The 19,616-nt window shown below is 41.9% G+C and overlaps 1 protein-coding gene across 3 annotated transcripts in view; it reads left to right on the top strand.

Moving 5' to 3' along the window:
• The window catches only part of LHFPL3 (LHFPL tetraspan subfamily member 3), a 392,623-nt gene that overhangs the window by 333,560 nt on the left and 39,447 nt on the right, over window positions 1-19,616 (top strand). The window lies entirely within an intron of this gene.

Below are 19,616 nucleotides of genomic sequence, written 5' to 3'. Positions count from 1 at the left end.
GGCAGCTAAGGATTGTTGTCTTTTCCTTATAGTATACGGTATACCAGGTGGTCCAGGAATGTCCCTGGATGGGCCCAGGAGAACTGTCTCCAACTTGAAGTTAGAGTCAGGATGAAAGGTGATCAAAGACAACAAGGATGTATGAACACACATTACACCCCCAATCCTGGTGGGGGAAAGAAAGCTTATCTACTAACTCTGGATTAGTGGCACCATTTTATATCTGGGTGACAGCATGTTGTTGCTGTGGTTGTTATAATCATTAGCAATTATCATTATTATTATGACAGATGCCATGCTAATGCTAACCATCAGTCTTTGTCAATGCCAGCATAAATGAATACATATATTAAAGTTCTTTCCACTTTTAGTTCTTTCTCCTTTTGAAGGCTAAACCTGAAATGACATGAAGACATTTATTGCTGTCACCTACTAGCTGATTATATCATCATAAGAGAAAGCTATTTTAGAGAGTGCGCTCAACAATGAAGGATTTGTAAAGCACGTCTGCAGAATTAATATCCCACAAACATCGAAGGTTTAAATTATCATTTGATAATTATTTAATAACATAGAGAATGACTTCTCCAATGCTGACAAAATGGCGGTGAGTTGCCAGGTGGAGACTCGGTCTTCTGTCAGTGTCCATGCCACCATGACCTCTGTTTGTTGCAGGTGCTGTCTTTCTTGCAAAGTGATCGATAACACTTCTCACTGACTGATCTGCATGGCAATCTAGACAAGTCTCCATCAGAACTCCAACTTATTATTTCTTTGGCACAGCCACTGCTGACAGAGCCAACAGCTGCTGAGAAAATTATCTCAAAAAAGACAAGGGAAATGACCCAAGTGGCCATTTAGTAGAATGAGTGAATAAATTGGTATATTCATGCAATGGAATACTATGCAGCAGTGGGAATGAAAGAACCACAGCTACCACATCAACATGGATGAACCTTAAAATGTACAATGTTGAGTGAAAGACGAAAACATAAAAGAATACCTATAGTATTATCCTAGGATCAAAAATTGGACCTAAAATATGAGATATGTACATAGCTGATAACCCCATAAAGAAAAGCAAGGAAGTGATTGTTATGAAAGTCAAGGCAGTGTTTACCCCAGGAAAAGAGAAGGGCAGCTGGCGGGGGAGGGATGCATGGGGTTGCCAGGATGCTGGCAGTATCCTATTTCTTGATCTGGCTGCTGGTTGCATGGGTGTTCACTTTACAGTTGTTCGTTAAACTGAGCGTTTGTATTTTATGCATTTGCCTGAATGTGTGCTCTACTTCACAAAGAAAAAAACATGTAAGATGAGACTACTAGAGCAGTAATATGGAGGGAACTAAATCTGTACATTTTAAAATTCTAATTACAATGAATTATTCAAAGGGAACATGAATTCTTCCAGTTCTGTCTTTTCTTCCTTCCACTCAGGGCTCTTTCCCAGTGCCACCTCCCTTTATTTTAAGCCCACTCTCCCCTACCTCTAGCCCCACCCACAACAGAGTCTCACATCCTGGACCTCTCTTGGTTTCTGACACAAGAGGTCACCACTGGGTATGGCTATCGGGGAACACAGGAAAGCTGCCTCCGTGCTCACAGCAGTCCCTGGGAAGAGGCTCAGCAGTGAGAATGGCCTCCGGCCCTACTTACAGAATTAACAGTATTCCACCTGCCCCCTTTGAAAAATGAGAGATTTAAGCATGGAACTGCTTTGCTCATTCAGAATGAAGAGGCCAAACTCCTCTTCCTAGCTGACCCCAACTTTCCATGTAGGCCAGCACTCCCTTTAACCATGAGGAGAATTAGTACCACAGTGTTCTTCCTGTCACCTGCTCAAGGACATTCTCCAACAGCCTTGACCCTCATTATGAGTATAAGACAAAGACTCCTGCCTGAAAGAACAGTTGAAAAGCCGAGCCCTACAGGACAATCTTTATTCTTAGAGCTTTTTTCCAACTCGACCCACCTGAGTCAACAAGAATCAGCAGTGTGGTGAGAATCGTGACTAAAAAGCTCATGCCTGTTACAAACCTAGTTTCCTTTTAGCCCAACAGGATTCCATCTTGCTACCCAAGACGAGGGGGTCTGCACGAAGCTTCAGGGCTGCATGCACCACTACACTGTCCCCTGAGGTTGCTTCATAAAAGGATGCATTTGCCAAAGATAATCAGATAGTCTGTACAAAGCATAAATGTGAGCTCTAGCTCGAACGTATTCTGCTTTCTTGGCTTTGAAATCATCACCTTTGATCTTAATTTTAGTTTTCTATGGTAACCATGGTTTCAGAATCCTCCTTTCAATTACTGTGAGCAGTTGCATAAAGGAGATACTGGGTTTAATCTCTTAAGCCCCATCTGAAATTTCTGCACTGGTCTGAGTGGCAATTCGCTTATAAAATGAACTTCAGACCCTGCTTTCCAAGGCAGGCAGTGGCTGAGCAGTTTCCTTTTGGGTCCACTCTATGTGGTAGTGGGCTTAGGCCTAAACAACTTTCATCCTGGTCTGAAAACATCTCATCTTGCTCCAGTTACTGCCTCCCCTGGGTCTCCCAGCCTCAGGCTGTTTTTAACACCACTGAGTTGGTCAAGAAAATTCACTTTCCAAGCCTTTTGAACTCTGTCTTCTGTCTTTCCTGAGTCATTCCCTTCAGGGCCCAACCCAAGCCCCTGACCATCTCAATCCACAGGGGCCTCTCCCTGCCCTGAAGCTGGGAGTTCCCTGTCTCTGCTTCTCTGACAACTTCATTGAAGTGTTGCTTTATGTTGCTGTTGATCTCTGTTTAAACGGAGCTGGTTTGCCAGTCCCTGTTATCATTTCTCTGAGAGTAGAGAACCCTTTGTGTGCACAAATGATATCTATACCATGCTGAGGGTTCAGTCAAGTCTCGGATTTTTTTTTTAACTTCACCCCTTAATCTTCATTCAGCCCACACGATTCATCTTCTCTAACCACTGCCTTGATCTGCCCCAAGTCCAAATCAGAAAAGAGCATGGTTTTCTTGTTCCCTGGAAGTTTTCTCATGTAAATGCCACCTTTTTAAACAACTTTCCTTTCCCACACAAGCTCTGGAATCCATCCTTTTCCTAATCTCTTGCTATACATATTTGTTTGTGGTTGGGTCAATCGCATAATTTTTACTCTTTTTTCATCTCTCTCTCCATTAGCCTAGGAGAATCCTGAGGAAAAAAACTATGCCAGTGCTTGAATATATAGTCCCAAGGGCTGCACATTCAGGGGATCTCAGAGGTCTTTCCTGTTTCGTTGATGGACAGATTTAGGTTTAGATTCACAGAAGCCTTCTCCCTCATTCACCCCTTAGTCACACCATTACACCCTCCTGCTGCAAACAGTCCTCCTTCACACCACATCATCAACGGTCCTATGAAATCCTCCCATTGCTGACTCATCAGAAAGTCTTTAGTCAAAACATTATTCTAATACCAAGCACTTACATCTACCCTGGCTATTTCAACTTCATGGCAATTAAAAACAACGTATTCCTTCAATCACACAAGCTACATTACTCAATAGCCACACGTGGGTAGTGGCTACTATATTGGACAGCACAGATACAGAATGTTTCCAACATCACAGAAAGTTCTGTTGGACAGTGCACTTAGAGCAAGCAAGAGAAGGAATGAGAGAACAGGGGGAAAAGGAATGACCCCAGCAGGGGTCATCTAGTTCATTTGAGAGCTCTTGGGGACCAGTGTGTCTGAGAAATATGGTGGTTTATTTTCCCATTCTGTTTTATTTTCTACCAATTCTGAGGAGAGTCTTTTCGCAACCCTCTGGGTAATATATTAAGCCAGTCACAATCAGCAGGCAGGAAGTTCTCCCTGAAGTCTAATCTTATTCAAGGTATCCCTTGCCTTCATAAAGCAGCTGACTTGGGCAGCCCAAAAGACAGGATGTGCATCTTTCAGTATCTATTTTCTTGATTTTTGTTAATGCCAGGCATTGCATTTTCAATGTTATGCTTCATTCCACTGAGATTCTTTTTTTTACTTGACCCTGGGGTGAGCATATCATTATGGACTCAACTTTATAAGTAAAATAACTAAATAACCTACATTTTAAAAGGACTTGGGGTGGGGAAACTGAAGCAGAGCCAGAAACACAGACAAGAGATTTCACCTTTCCTTATACTGTGGTTATTTATATGGGTTGGGTTTAGGAATTTGTTGGCTTATTCTAATTTCTCTCTCTCTCTCTCTCTCTCTCTCTCTCTCTCTCTCTCTCTCTCTCTCTCTCATCTGTCTCTCTCTCTCTCTCTCTCTATCTCTATCTCTATATCTCTCTCCAGCTCACTTTCTCTTTTTCTCACACTCACTCAAATGCATTTTAAAAATAAATAAAAAGGAAAGAAACAGTAGTAGTTCCTGTACAAACTTAGAATCTTTGAGATTTCATCCTTCAGTGCTCATTTTTATACTGCTTACTCTTTTTTTTTTTTTATCTCTGATAATACCATCACTGACATTGGATTCTCCTGTCTCATCATGTGTCTACTACATAGAAGAAACTGCCTATACAATTCATAGTTACATAAAACTTTATGAGAAGATATATTGTGGCCCCTGTTTGTATTTGCAGTGTTTGTTTTACATGCCTTTAAGCATGAGACAAAGACCCAAACCATTCCAAGCATTACTAAATGGATTTAATATCAGCTTAATTTGATCCCTGTAATAGCAACTGAAAAAGTTTCATCTTGACCCTGCTAAGAAAGTGAATCACTTGAATGATGGGGAATGTGCTTGCATTTCTAATAATAATTCCAAAACAGCTGATCTCTGTTTACAACCATTACAATGAACATATCACCACTAAGACTCAACATATCACAACATGGCTCACCACAACTCAGTTTTATGCAAACATCTTCTGCTGCCTTTCATCTGTCTCCAAAAGAATATATTTATCTTGTCCGTTGGGATGGGGGGCATAGGGGCTGCTCTCTCGGCTGCTTACATTTAGACTTGCAAGGAGCCTCCATGTTGATTATACACACACAAAAACTCTGACCCTTGCTCCTGAATGATTTCTCAATATCCCAGCAGAACATTTCTTGCCATAGTGAACCTGTGCTTTTTTTCCCCCCTCCTTTCATAAAAAGCAGCCGTATTATTCCTGTAATATAAAGTATATATCCTTCAGTACTAATACCCCATGTCCTAGCAGCCATGCAAATCACTTTAAATGCTGTTGGCAGGGAAGCCCTTTGCTCAGAAGTCACCATGGCCATTCAGGAATTCAGCTGCTTAATATTAGAGCTCATTGATATTTGCATACGTTATTAAGGATTCCACGCCATCTTTAACAAATCCACCACTGCAGACTGTCTTTTCGAAAGCAGGTGGGTAGCTTGGCAACCAGTTTTAAAAAATTGCAAAGAGACAAACCAGTTTTAAAAAATTGCAAAGAGACAAACATGGCTACAGAGAAGTGTCAGCTGCCACGGCAGTCCCCAGTGTCACCAGGCCTCTGGTGGAAGGGGAACGAGGATTGAAGCAATGCACAGAATGAGGCTTGGGACTTTTTTTTTTAATGAGAGAGAAAGCTCTCTCTATGCTACTTCCTTGTGTGTTTAACAACTCGGGCTTCATATTTGTATGATTGCAGAATTCTCTCCAGGAAAATTGGGCTCATTGGGACGTTCGCGCCTTCTCCCTCACACATGCCTGGACATGTTATGTCTGCAAATTGGAAAATGCAAGTGCCTCCACAGACCATGCCAAAAATGAGAGTGGGAAACGCCAAGCTCGTTTATCAATTCTCAGTGAAATTGCAGAGGCGGCTTCTCCCGCCAGAGAAGCAAATGAATGAAAGGGTGAGCGGAGTGCTAATAATGTGCCGCGGATCCAGATTAAAGTGTCAGGGCTTCTGCTCAGCATCTGAGCAGCCGAAATGCTCCTCTGGTTTTTGATTAAGAAAGGGAAGATACTTAAAGAGATGTGAGCTGCATGCCCAGGAGACAGTTTCAGAAGCCAACCACACCTTGCCAAACCAGCAACAGAGAGGATGCTGGCAGGGGTTGCTGGCCTGGCTGAGCCATTGGCAAAGTCAGGAGGCAGATGAATTGTTGCTTCCAGGGGTCTCTGCCAAGGTGCCCAAGCAACCCACCTTGTGCCCAGCTCTCTTCAGTTTACTAGCAGGCAGATAATAACTTGTAACACCAGTGTCCTCCAGGCATCACACAGAACCCATTTCTCCCTCAGTCAGCAGCTCTCCTCACTCTCATCAGTCTGACCTTCTCTGCCTCAGTGAGCACCAACGTGGGAGACACCTCAATGCTACGAGGGCCTGAGGAAGAGGGAAATGCCTCTCCTTCCTCTGCAATGAGCCCATTACCAGGAAAGGAATACCATTAGTTTCTCAATCAGTTTATCCTGACCTTGGTTTCCTGCATTTTTATGACATGATCCCAGACAAGAGTCTAGAGCAGTGGTCGGCAAACTGTGCCTCGCGAGCCACATGAGGCTCTTTGACCCCTTGAGTGTGACTCTTCCACAAAATACCACGTGTGGCATGCACGTACAGTGGGATTGAAACTTCGTGGCCCATGCGCAGAAGTCTGTTTTCGGCTCTCAAAAGAAATTTCAATCGTTGTACTATTGATAATGTGCTCTGTTGACTAATGAGTTTGCCGACCACTGCTCTAGAGAAACACCCTCAGAGGCGCCCCACTTAAACTCAGATTGCATTTCCCCTTCCCCTGGGGAATTATTAAACTCCGTTTTTCTTGTATAATTTTCCTGATTTTACTAAATTAACTTCTCATGTTTTCTTTAGAGCTCATCAAGCTTCCTTAAAACGGTGATGTTGACTTCTTTGTCAAGTAATCACAGATCTTCGTTTCTCTGGGATTAGTAACTGGAAAATGACGTGTTCCTCTGGTGGTATCAGGTGTCCTTGATTTGTAATGTCCCTTGAAGTCTTAGCATTTGAAGTAGCTCCCCGATCTTTGCTAACTGACTTCAGGAGAGAATCATCTTCTGTCAGTCTTGCAAGGGATCTGAGGCCTTCTCAGACCCATTATGATTATACATGCTCCATGCTTCTTGCTCCCTCTTGTGACAGAATTCTTAAGCTTGTCTGCCTTCTCTGGATCCTGCAGAGCTAGGCCATGTGCTGACAACCTCCCCTCTGCGTCCTTGAGAGTGGTGCTAAGCTGTGGTCTCTCCCAGGTCCACAGATTCAGTCTCATTAGCTACCTGCAAAAGCTCGCTCTTGCTGTCATCACAAACACAGACGCTGAGTCAGGCAGGGGTGTGGGGGGAGGCACATGAGGTACTAGAGGTGCCTGTGGGCCGCTGGAGAGATCTGCAGATGAGGTGTCCCCAGTGGCACATGGGCAGGCCTCCCCATGGAGTTAGCAGGACCTGCGCCCCCTTCATACATTCCAGCCCTCCCTTCATGCAGTTCATGACTGACGAGAGAGAAGCATCCCACACCGCTGGGGAAGCTGGGCACTTAATTCACACACTCTCACTTCCCTCCATGAAGAAATCCTAGGCTAAAAAAGACTCTCTTTTCACTGAGCTGTGCCATCTTAGAGAAAGGGTGATGTGGGTAATGTCACTGTTTTTCTTACCCTCTCCAGTGTGTCCAATATCAAATCGTTTGCTCCATTGGTGTGCTGGAACTTTTGTGCTGCATTCCTGGACTTCCACAAAGGCTTTCTCATCCGGAGGTGATTGTCTAGCCACTCCTGGACCACACCAGGAGTGGCTAGAGCAGGTTCATGGGCACTTCAGGGTCCACAACCAGTACCAAGGTCTACTCAATACATGGGTAGCAATTCCCCGCCCTGAGCCGTTGGTCCACGGTGCTGATAACAGAACCAACGCCAAATGGGTATGTAGCCTAGTTCTCAAGGGTACAGAGTTGTTTCTGAGTCTATAGTCAGGACCATAGTCAGCCAGTCAGCTGCCTGGGTGCAGATCTGTCTTCTGAAACCGCTTTCCTCATTCTTAAGCTGCACCAGGGCTTCACAGTCCCCTTCCTGTGTCCCATAGCTCCCACAAAAGCACTTTTGTTTGTGGGTGGATGCCAAGTTATTGTTGAGGGGGAGACACTAACAATGGACATCTTATTCAGCCATCTTGACAATATATCTCTTCCTGCATATGCTAAGTAATCCTTATTGCATGTTTCCTACCTTTGAAAACTTACCATTATGTGTGTTAATGTTTTATAAATGTGCCTGTCAGAGAAAATTTGCCATTTCATGGGCTTAACAAGTGTCCATAGTAATGAGGACACAGGGAAAGGGAAGTTGGGAAGACTTCCTCGTGTCTCCTTCTCCAAAGCTCATGGACCACTCCTGAGCAGCATGGGCTCTCTGCTAATGGCATTAGCCTTGTAGTGTGGCAGGGCTGCCACTGTATGAGAAGAGGCAGGGGTGTGAAGAAATTAAATGAAACCCTGAATTGTCCCCTAAGTACATTTACCTGTCCCTGCTCCTCAAATAGAGCCAAACCTTTGTGTTCCAGGAAATATAATCATGAGAGCCAAAGGTTCTGGAAGACAAAGACTGGACCCATTTCAAGCCATGTGATGTGAATGGGGTGGAGCACTGAATTCAGGAAATCTGATTTGCCCTACAGTGTGACCACCTCCCTATGCTGCTGTATAGCCTTGTTTCTGCCATCTTCCAAGGCCTAATGTAACAGAGCTTCTAGGGTTGAAAAAGCAAGAGTTCACAGAAAAATGAGTCAAATAATCAAGTCTCCCAGCTCCAAGTGAAATTTCATTTTAGATACAATAAACTGCACAAATAAGAATATAGGTGAAGCACTTTGCAAACACAGATTAAGTATTGTAATCAAAGGTTGGTAAATTTGCCAAGGGTTTTAGAGAACTACTTAGCTCCCCTGAATTACAGGGTGGAGATGATAGCAGCCTGCATACATAAAGAAGACATCCTCACCAGGGGAGAAAGGGCCTCTTTGGTGAAGCACGGGGGGAGGGCCTGTAACTTAGAGTCTGGTGACAATATCACCAGGAGGAGAAAGGGGGAAGAATCTTTCAATGATTCACATCCAAGGACCATAAATGGGGCCTTATCCCTTTAAGGAGGTGTCCATGAGACTGAAAGGCTGCAGTAGCCCAAGGTTCACACTGTGTTCTGGAAGTGATCTTTATCCGAAGGGTCTATCTCAGTGGAGGAAAACATGGAGCCTAAACACAGCTCTAGTATAGTGATGTTTCTAAATACAAATGTGTAAAAGGAGTTAGTCAGTCCAAGTAGATATTTGATGCAAGAAATACTAAATTCATTACATCGAAATAAAAAGCTTCTATATAGCAAAAGAAACCTTCAAAAAAAAACAACAGCCTTACTTGGTTTGGCTCAGTGGATAAAGCATTGGATTGTAAACTGAAGGGTCCTAGGTCTCCAGTTATTGCCAAATATTCCCCAGGATCCAAAATTTCTCCTAGTTGATAACCATTAGCCTAGAGTAGAAAGAGTATTTCTAATTCACATAAAGGCACCATATGGGCTGGCAATGACCATTAGCAAACTCCTCTGTGTCCACCCCTAAGACCAGGTAAGCTATATCAGTATCAGGGAATCCCAGATGGAATAGAAGTTCAAAATAGCTGTGACCTTCAGAGAGAAAGGACATTGATGGGAGGATAAAAGTAAAGATAGAATTTTAAAGGATGATGGACTGATACCCATAGATTGCTCTGTTTTCATTGTTCATTCTACCAAAAAGTGCTTGTTGAGTGTCTACTCTATGACTTGTTTGGGCATACATCCTGCAAGGGACACAAAACCAAAGGAACACGGAATCCCAGGCCTCCAGAACTTCACAATCTACATGAGGAAATGATCAGAAAGAAATCCAACAGTAAGATTGCAGTCCATAACAATATGCAATGCACAAAAATAATGAGGTTAAATAAATAAATAATAAAAATGAGGCTATAGGACATGGGAGAGTTCTCCAGGATGTGGCGACTGTTATCAACAGTTCCCCAGACTAATAAGTAAATTCATAGAAAGAAGATGAGTTCATTCAAGAAGTTTCTATTGCAAAACATTTTAATTGTGTAAGCATCCTTCATCTTAATTAAAAGTTTGGAAGTTCTAGGCCTCGTCCTGCTCTAACCAGCTGTTTGGCCCATGACAACCACTTAACTGCTCTAGGTCTCAGTTTTTCCATCTCTGAAATGAGATGACTGGACCAGATGATCTCTCAGCCATTCCAGCTACAATATTCTTTGACTCTGAGCCCTGTTTATTGATTATGCCCAGGTCATTATATTTATTGAGCAGTTTTGGGTTTCTGAGATTAATTTCTCATCCTGCGACATATTTCATCCCAGAATGTTTTAGATGAAAAATTGTCTTTCCAAGCCTGCTTTAGCTTGAAATATATATTACGCCATAAAGATCACTATAGATTTGTAAAGCAAAATTCGGAAACATTAAATAGCCCATAAGTGCTTCAAAATTAATTTGATTTCACATGTGTCTGTGAAGGAATGAGCTTGACATAAGCCTTTCAATTTTTCGCTTCACTTCAGGGAGTGCACAAAGTACAAGCTGTAAATCATCCTCCACATTTGCTGATGTGGCCACTAAGCTGGGAGAGAAAGAAAAAGAAATATGGCTAATAAACTATTCAAACAAGATTTAAAGGCTTGAAAAACACAGGGCTCCAGCTTGTGACTTGCCTTCTTTGAATTACTCATGCTCATGTGGCTCAGGTTGTGTAGACACACAGAGTGGCCAGTGGAAAAAGTGGGTCCAATAACTCAAGACAGAACAGCACTTAACCTTGATTATCCATTCAAGCTGGTATGTGTGAGTGGGGGAGAGGGAGAGAGAGGTGGGAAATGTGTTAACATGCAAGGGTTTTAGAAGTAACTAGAAGGATACAAATGAACGCTTCACTTCCCCACTCATAGGTCAGCCTGAATCAAGCATAGCAATAGTTAGCCTAATGGACTGGCGCGTATTTAGAGATGTCCATGCAGCCGATGGGTATAGAATTTGCTGTCACACATTAGCTGCTCTGTGAGAAGAGCAGCAACATGGAAATATGATGGACTTGGAGTCAGATTGACCCAGGATTACATCTTAGCTCTACCACTTTCTACCTGTGTGTCTTTAGACAAGTTAGACTCCATTTTTCTACCAAAAACTGGGTGTGATAAGGCCTATTAAATGAAATAATGCATGCTTGGTTTTTCCTTCCTATATTATGTATATAGAGGACTAAAGCAAAGGGGGAGGGTGGATGGTTGGTGATTAATTAGTAGTCTCTCTCATAGTATGTAAAACATCTGGCAGATGGAAGCTACTCGATAAATAATAGCTAGTAGTTAGTGGGATACTAGGGGGAGTGTAGTGCTCAGAGCAGCTAGACCTGAATTTGAGTTCCTGATGAATCTGCACTAATGCTGTCCAATGAGGTGACTTTGGGGAAGAGACTCACTTGTACTCACTGCTCTGCTCTGTAAAAGGAAGATTAGGAGTACCTGCCTTAAAGGATGACATGGAAATGGACTAAGAAGCATAGGAAATGCATGCCAATACAATAGGCACTCTCATCCCTCTCCCTGATTAGCCCTTCAATTATTTGGGAGCTAATGGCATGTGTACTGTATAAAAATTTTCAGCCCCCTTCCTCTTCTGTTGTTCTGTCTTTGGCATTTCCATGGGTACGGATGAAGGTCAAGCTGGAACAGTGAGAAAACTTGGAAATGGAATGAAACTTACAGAAATCAGCATTGTTCTTTGTTATTTTCCGCTCCAGTAAAAGAGCTTGGCACAGAAGATAGACTTGAATATCTTGTGCTTTACATGCAGACCGTTGTCATTGGCCCTTTCTGGTGGAAAATCTAAAGTTGATTGTGTTGTCCATCATTGTATTGGCAATATCAATACACATGGCATTACATTCCCTCATAGAAGACAAAGAAAATGGGTAACTATAAAGGACCAAAGTTTTCTCCCAGCTACACATTCAGTGACTCATCATAGGGCTTGACTTCATACATCTGAAAAGAGGATTGTCTTCATAACCAGTGTTCACTCTGTACAAATGTGTCACGGAGTAATATTCCTGTAAGACATATTTAACCTAGCAAATTGAGTCCTAAAACATTTCTTTTACTCTGTTATTTCTCATTTAGAGTACTCTTTCATCTGTCTCAGAAAGCTCTTTCCCTGTCATGGATCATCACCTTGTCTTAGGATCTTTCTGTTCAGTATTTCTGCTTGATGCAAAGGTCAGACCTGAATAACTAAATCCTCAGGAGAACTTTCTTGTCTCTGGATTTCATCAGGATCCAGTCTCAAGCTTCTTCTGAAACCTCATCTGAGTGTGAGTGAGTGAGTGAGTGTGTGTGTGTGTGTGTGTGTGTGTGTGTCCTGGATGCCCTTGGCTATCACCAGTGCTTTTGCCTCTTGACCTTAAATATTTTGTAGCATCATTTGTTTCCAGAAATCACCTGTTTATACCAATTAGACATCAGTGTTCTGGGCAAGAATGAGCAAGATGCAAGCCCAGATGCCAGATAATGTGTGACCTGCCCCTGCTGAGCAGAGATGAGTCAGGTTAATTTTTGAGATGTATCACAAACTAGATCCCAAGAACACATGACTGTTACAGATTGTGAGTCCACATAGAGTCCCTTCTAGGAGCTAATGTCTCATAGAATATCGATTTACCTCTGAGAAGAAATGGAAATCTCACCCAGTGTGGTGTCTGGGTTCTGGAACTCATGCAAATATATTTGGAAGTAATCCCAATGAGAGTAAAATAAACATCTTTCCTTTTTAAAAAAAAAAAATATATATTTTTTATTGATTTTTTTACAAAGAGGAAGAGAGAGGGATAGAGAGTTAGAAACATCGATGAGAGAGAATTATTGATCAGCTGCCTCTTGCACACCCCCTACTGGGGATGTGCCCACAACCAAGGTACATGCCCTTGACCAGAATCGAACCTGGGACCTTTCAGTCCGCAGGCCGACGCTCTATCCACTGAGCCAAACCGGTTTTGGCATAAACATCTTTCCTAATATTTCATGCTGATGAAGATTTTTATTCCATTAAGAAACTATCAATGTGTATGCAACAAACACTGGGCCTGGAATCCGGAACCCCAGGTTCTGACCTCACCTCTGCCACCAATGTGTTGTTGTTTAAAGTTTGGCAAACTATTTTGACTCTAAAGTCTGCCCATCTCTGAAGAAAGGAAATTGGACTGATTCCATCTTGGATCATTCTCAACTCTCACATTTGATTGTACAGATACCATCATCCGGATTTCTTAGTGGCCCACAGTTGTGAGACAGCAGGGCTAATGCAGGGGCATCTGGTCTACCCAACAGTTGATTGAACCATAGAGGGGTTAAACCTATACTTTTTACTTCTTTACCATCATGTCATTATCAGTTGAACCAGCCATCTCTACAGTGAGGAGGCTTACAGATGAAGTGAGTTTTCTTCCTCACTAAATTATATAATCTTTAATAATGCTGTGGTTAGCCCTAGCTGGTTTGGCTTAGTAGATAGAGTGTTGGCCTGGAGAATGAAGAGTCCCAGGTTTGATCCCAGTCAAGAGCACATACCTTTCAGGCTCAATTCCCCACCTTCCTTGAGGCACGTACGAGAGGCAACCAAATGATATGAGAACACATCTATGTTTCTCTTCCCCCTTCCACTCTCTCTAAAAATTAATGGAAAAATATCCTTGGGTAAGGATTATCAACTAATAATAATTATGCTATAGTTTAAAAAAATAATGTAAGAAACTGAAGCTTTGAGAAGTTAAGTAATTTGAGAATAGCTAGAGCATACAAGATTTAAACCCAGGTTTGACTCCTGGAACCATGCAGAAATTCAGCTGCCATACTCCAGTGCTGTATTTCACCATATTCCACAATATATATATCAGGTGTTTGACAGACATTATTATATGCTCCATAAGTGATTCTTGAATGAATCAATGTTTTACGCTCTGCTAACTTGGCTTCAATATTTAGTCGTGCTGTTTTGGAGAAACAATATAGCCTTGTTAACTCATTCTACGTAGACTTTGTGTGGAATTGTCCATGAGACCAGCCCCAGTAAGCAGAACTTAACCTTCTCTGAGCTCAGTCAAGTTGATTCATAAAATTAACCATCTATTGAGATGGTTAATTTTATGAATCAACTTGACTGAGCTCAGAGAAGCCCAGATAGCTGGTAAAACATTATTTCTGAGTGTGTCTTGAGGGCATTTATGGAAGAGATTAGCATTTGAATCGGTAAAAATAAATCACCCTTACTAATGCAGGTGGATGTCATCCAATCTGTGAGGGTTTGAATAGAATACAAAGTTGGAGAAAGGATCAATTAGCTATTTTGCTTGAGTTGAGACATCCATCTCCTCCTTCCTTTGGCCATCAGAGTTCCTGGCTCTCAGGCCTTAGGACCCAAACTGGGACTTACACCATCAGTCCCCAGATTCTAGGGTATTTGGACTTAGACTGGAACTTAATGGCATCAGCTCCCCTGGTTCTCAGGCTTTTGGCCTTGGACTGAATTACACCACTGACTTTCCTGGTTCTCTAGCTTACAGGTAGCAGATCATGAGACTTCTCAGCCTCCATAATTACATGGGCCAATTCTTATAATAAATCATATGTATGTAGTAGTCAGCACATTTTATATCTATATATCCTATTGACTCTGCCTGTCTAGAGACCCCTGACTAATACAACCTATATAAACTCTTAAGCACTTAACTTACATAAATGGTCCTTGACATTCTGAAACTAGGCATGTCTCTCAACTAGTTCAGCCGTGTTTGTTTGTTTGTTTGTTTGTTTGTTTGTTTGTTTTTGAGCAATGGTTTCCACCTAGACTCTAGGTCCTAGAGGGTTGGAGGTGGAGAAGACACACGAGAATCTCATGAGGAGCTTTTTCAAATCACAGGAATTCCACCTGCAGCACTTCCCCTCCCCCAGTGCATTCTAATCCTACCTGGGTAGGGGAGGAAATGGATGCAAGTTCCCAGGTGTTTCTGATATGGTTCCCCAGGCATTTCAACCACTCCCAACCCCACATACACAGCTCCATTGAGAAGAATCGCCGCTTTAACGAAAGCCCATTCTATCTTGCCGTTAAATAAAGGCTGATCTTCTTATAATCTAAATTATTTGATGAGGTGTTGATGTGTTTCTGGCTTTACCATAAAGACACCCAACTTCCAACAGTACTATTTATCAAATAATTGTTCTCAGCACTTTCCAGATGGCTTTTAACTGAAGATGACTTGCATATTTATGTTTCATTGTATCTTTTATCCAAATCTAACTTCTAAAGCATAGTGCACAGCATGCTTTAGAATTTTATTAAAGCATAATAAATGTCCTAGAGCAACACTGCCCACAGAATGATGACAGAAATATTCTACATCTGCTCTGCCCAATACAGTGTCCCAGACACACGTGGCTTTTGAGCACAATGTGGCTAATGAGACTGGAGAACTAAAAATTTTATTGTATTTCATTTTAATTGATTTAAATTTAAAGTCATATGTGGCAAGTACCTACCATATTGCAACGTGCAAGTATAGAGAAGCATCCTTTCTTCTTCTTCTTTTTTTTTTTAACCAAAATAATGTAGAAGTAGGACCCATTGCAATCTTTAAAAAAAAAAAAAAAAAAAAAAAAAACACTTTCCATAAAATCCAAAACAAAGATAACACTATAAGAGCCAAGAAGAAATTCTAGCCCACTTATATTTCCACTGGGGAAAGAATTCTTCATGAAAAAGAGAACTCTGACCCAAGAGCAGTAGAGAGCAGGTAGGCAGGAAAGAGACATTCCCAAGGGAGCTCCCTGGCCAATTTTTCACGGTCTGTGAGCCTGTCAGGGAGAGAGGACTCCCCCTCAGAGGAGAATCTAAATGTGGTTTTAGCTATCTGCCACCCAGAAGGACAGGATGGCAATGTTACATTCGTAAGATTGTAAAACAGGGAACTTAACTACCGTACAAGGCCAGCTGAGGTGTATAAAGTGCATTTGAACTGATGGAACTTCATTCCTGAAGTCTAGACAGCAGCTGAGGCTGCCTAGATGACAGATTGGAAACCTCTATCTCTTCTGTTCTAGAAAACTAGCGTTTTCATTAAAAGTATCATACCACTAGGGCGGGATTGTGCTGAAATTTCTCATCTGAAGCAAGTATTGGGGAAATCACAGTGACTCAGGATTCAGAAACAACTAGGGTGATAAGGTAATGAGAATATGGGACACACAGGCTTCACTATAAAAATGTGAATGAACAAAAAAAAAAAAATCCATTCAATACAAAAGACATAACTACTGAAAGAGCAAAGGAAGGAGGGGATATATAAACTGAAGAAGTTCTTTGATGGACCCAGAGAAGAGGGCAGAGACTCCATCTGAGCTTGGACAGTGTTTTTCAAATTGAATTTTAAGGGCATATTCTTGTGGGGTAATGGGGGTCTTGGGTTTAATAAGAAAATTTAAGATTTGTGCTTTCATTTTGCCAATTCTAAAGATAAAACTTGTTTTTGTTTTCAGTGAGATTTCTCAATTAAAAATCATGTTCAATTGATGAGATTTTAGCTTTTTGAAGTAAATGTTTCTCAAATGCTGGTTAATAAAATTTATCATAGGTCTGAGATGACCATTTTATTTATAAAGAGTTCTGTAATTTATTCAAATTTTGGAATCAGTGGCCTAAAGGTAGACAACACACATCCTTTGATCTTTATCTTATTGAAGAAGTTCAAGCCAATTGCTAACATTGCCCTTTGCTTGCTTATAAAGATATTAAACCTTTCTCACTCAGGTGACAGGCTGAGCACGTTACTCATATTCCTAATGGGAGTCATTGCTTAGAATTCTTCATTCCTGTATTTAAAATGGAAACTGTGGTGAGGTAGTACTGGATCAGGAGTCAGGAGACCTACCACTAACCCCGACTGCTTCCATCAGGCTGTGTCTCTTGTCTTCTCAGATCCTTGTGTCCTGATCCATAAAATGAAGCAGTGGGCTGGGTAATTAATTGCCAAGATCACCTTCAGTCTAGATTTATTTGACTCTAACAATAAATTACAGTAACAACCTATATTTCTTCTTTGAAAGGCCTCTCAACTAATAATAACTTTCACTTATGTTCTTTCATTGCTTAATCTTTGCCATGGAACTCTGAAGGCCCAGGAGGTGGTGCATTCTGAAGGAAAAATCAGTCAACACTTAGCATTCTACCTATTATCCTACTACCACAAGGAAGTGGGAAATTAAGCCATAGAACCCAAACTCCCATGGCTTAGTGAAGATCACTCAGTAAAAGAAATACTTCCTCCATGGGACATTTGGGGTGCTTTTATAAAGTTTTGAGTAAATAAGACAGCTGTTCAATGGAAACATAAAGGCTAGGTCTGTTTTTATGCTTTGAGTATTGATGAAATGGTTTAATGAGTAGACTCTCAGCCTGTTAGTTGATCTACCACTAAAAGTGACTCATACTTAGTGAACCCTCTGAACAAAGGGGCCAGCATGCACAGCAATGGTATAAGACCTGTCTGCATCTATAACAAAGAGAAAAACATTCTACACACACGTGTGTATAGAACCAGCAAGTGGGATAAGCTATTCCTTTTATCTGAGTCCTCTCCCAATCTATGGAAAGTTGCACATAAAGCATGTCTCATTGCCTCAGGCTTGATTGAAATGTGATACCTGTGGTCAGAGGAATCCAGGAGAGGTTTGCCTTGAAACCTGACTATGTCACTAAAACAGAGCACAGAACACCAAAATACTCAAATGGTTGCTGTGGATTACCCTTTTTCCTACTTGGGCTACCCACTGACAACTTGAACCTGGGGACATCTGTGCAGCTTGGGAGAGAATTGGGCCCTGGGACCCAGAGCAGAACTTAGAAGCTACTGCCATTGAACTCTTTAATAAAACTCACACTGTACAGGGTGAGAATGCCATGGCTGCCTTCAATGCGTCAAGGGCTCAACCCTCCAAATGTGGTCCTCTGGCCTGAAGGACTCATTGACCCTCCAAGAGACATGGCATTGCTTGTCCCATCAGAAAGAAAAGTGTGACTGCCTTCATCACTTCTGTGAAACTAATGACCTTCTTCACATTTGTAGAATGAAAGCTCTCCAAAGCAAGAGAATTACTTATTTAAAATGATGCCCTTTGAAATCACCTTGTGTTTCCCATCCTAGTTCTAATTTGGCTAATTGCTTAATAATTCTGTTTAAATGTCTTCTCTTCTGCAAACATCACTTCATTACAGTACTTTTTCTGGTTGGAAATCCCTTTGCTTCTCCAACTATCCTCTTCCATTTGCACTCTTGCTGGAGCAACATTCTGATGCCATAAATAGCATCCCTTTAAAAAAAAAAAAAAATGTTGAACAGATCAAGGTGTCTCTGTGTTCCAGAGCCCAAGCACCATGATCTATGTCCTTGAAATAGCTCCTGTGATTGGGATCTAAGATACAAGCCTGTGTCTTTAAAAAGCCAGCTTTCCTGCCAGACAAATGAATCTGCGACCACTGGCAGCCCTGACCCCCTCCTGCTGTACGTGACATAGTAAGAGGCTGCCCAAGAAAGAAAAACCCACGCCCAGCCTTTAGGACTCTGCAGCCCAGCTGGCAGCAGAAGAATTCAACTGTAGGGTACATTTACACCTGAGAATAATACCCAGATCTAAGCTCTGCTCTAAGCAGAGGCCTTCTCAGAGCACAGCAACCGGGGCTTGGGCACCACAGATGTACAAACACATGCCCTGCCTAGTGGGAGGATGCAAAGAGCAGGAAGTTAAGCGCCACTGCAGAGATGAGTGCATACCTTGGGAGGCAGCCGACGCACATTTTCTGGCAAAGGTCAGTTAGGCTAGGCTACTAAACCAATGCTGATGTTCCTTGTCATCCTTCCTTCTATATTTTATAAGGAAAGGAAAGGAAAAAAAAGAAAGTGAAGAATTGTCTGGGCGCTGGCCAGCCAGAGACATGGAGTGATTAGGAAAGGCAGGCTCAGCCCTGGTCATCTTTACTTGCAGGTTCTTTTAGGCTTAGATCCCCAGGCTCTGCAATATCCTGCCACATGAGGTCAAAGCTGACAGAATGGCTCAAGGAAAGAATCGGGGAGAGAAGTCCATCCTCCTGCATGACTTTGTCAACCACTTGGTAATCAAGACCCACCCCAACCTTGCACAGGAACCTGTTAGCAGTTATCTGTCTGAGGCACTGGGTGGAAGCCAGTTAGCAAATGAAGATGCTGTCAATCTGAAGGGTTGATGATGTGTACACAGCCTTGACCTATCCAACGTGAACCAGGCCTTGGGGGTCTCATTGATCTGTATTTAAGCTATTGATTTTATTTTATTTTATTTTATTTTATTTTATTTTATTTTATTTGAACTTTCTGGAATTGATTTTTTTTCTCCAAAAAAATATTTTTGATCCACAATTGGTTGAATCTATAGATGCAAAACTGAGGATATGGAGAGCAAACTGTATTCATTTTTTCTTAAAAAGCTACTCCAGCCCAGCTCAATTGGTTGAAATGTCATCCTAATATGCCAAGGTTGCAGGTTTGATCCCT

Source organism: Pipistrellus hanaki, assembly GCF_964339955.1.
Source record: "Pipistrellus hanaki genome assembly, chromosome: 10".
In the NCBI taxonomy this organism is placed as follows: Eukaryota; Metazoa; Chordata; class Mammalia; order Chiroptera; family Vespertilionidae; genus Pipistrellus; species Pipistrellus hanaki.
The sequence above is the reverse complement of the archived record's forward strand: the minus strand, read 5'-3'. Positions and strand labels throughout refer to the sequence as shown.